Source organism: Hipposideros armiger, unplaced genomic scaffold (assembly GCF_001890085.2).
Source record: "Hipposideros armiger isolate ML-2016 unplaced genomic scaffold, ASM189008v1 scaffold_469, whole genome shotgun sequence".
Taxonomy (NCBI): Eukaryota; Metazoa; Chordata; class Mammalia; order Chiroptera; family Hipposideridae; genus Hipposideros; species Hipposideros armiger.
Window position 1 is genome coordinate 531,728 of NW_017731819.1, and position 1,270 is coordinate 532,997.

The 1,270-nt window shown below is 27.6% G+C and overlaps 1 protein-coding gene across 7 annotated transcripts in view; it reads left to right on the forward strand.

The window, feature by feature from the left end:
• IFT25 (intraflagellar transport 25) overlaps window positions 1-1,270 on the forward strand; it is a 60,112-nt gene that overhangs the window by 8,082 nt on the left and 50,760 nt on the right. The window contains exon 3 of one of the 7 annotated variants that reach the window (XM_019666398.1): window positions 935-1,000. The exons of the other annotated variants lie outside the window; for them this stretch is intronic. The gene's annotated coding sequence lies outside the window, so the exon portion shown is untranslated. The remainder of the gene's footprint in view (window positions 1-934; window positions 1,001-1,270) is intronic. 7 annotated transcript variants of the gene reach the window in all.

Genomic DNA, 1,270 nt, shown 5'->3' on the forward strand with positions numbered 1-1,270 from the left:
ATAGTTTTAGAATTTTGTTGAAAATTAATATCCAAGTTCATAAATCTGTATTTCTAGGAATTCACCATCTTTCTTCTCATTAAACTAAGGGTTAACAATGTTCATCCAATACCAGTCCTCTGGTTCTAGTAGTATTAAAAGCAAGAAAAAGGCACAAATAAAAATATTAGAATATATGCCTTTTTTCTTGACCTGTCTTACCACAGCTTTTAACATTATCATATTAGATTTTAAAATTATAATAAAAGTGAACTTTATGCCATAAAATATAAAAACTAAGAAAAAATGGATAATTTTCTACAAAATACAGATTTCAAAATTATCTCAAGAAGGTATAGAAAACCTGAAGAGAATGACTAGACTTGACATAGTAAAAAAAAACTACCTACAAATACTTTACGAGGTTTATAGGACTAAAGAACCCCTATCTTATATAAATTGTTCCAACAAAAGCTACAAAAGAGGGGAAGCTCCAACTTCTTTATGTTGGGAGTACAATCTTGATTCCAAAACCAGACATGGACTGAATAACAGGAAATTTATATACCAATCTCATTTAGAAATATTTTTGCAAAAATTATAAATAAAATATTAGCAAACTGAATACAACTATGGACAAAAATAATATACCTTAGCCATTGAAAATAGAGTTTATGGGGATGCTGTAACATTAGAAAATCTTGATTTAATTTATCACATCAATCTGTAGGAAACTATTATATGATCATCTTAGTAAATGTTAGATGAGCATTTGATAAAATTCAATGCTTATTTGTGATTAAAAGCAAAAAAACCTTAAGCTAGAAAGAAGGGAATTTCTGTAACCCAATAAAGAGTCTAACAGAGCCTTCAGTGAGTATCACATTTAATGGTGAAATATTACTTGTATGGTAAACAATTAGATTTTAAAAAATAATGTTATTTTTTTTACCAGATTCCATATACAGTAGCAACAGAAATCATGAGGCATGTAAGAGTAAATCTAGGAAAAGAGGTGAAGGTATGTTTGGGGGAAACTGTAAAACAATTTAAGGACTTAAAAGAAATCTTAAATAAATGAAGAGATAATCCCAATTCATGGATTTGAGGACTCATTATCACAAACATGATATTCTCTCTAATCTATAAATGGAATTGATTTGCAATCAATAGTTCAAAAAAGTTTTTTCTGTAACAACAAAACTATTCCTAATAATCAAGGTACAAAGCATAGAACTAAACCAATTTTAAAATTAAGTAGAGGAATTTACTTATTAGATGTTAAATAAGA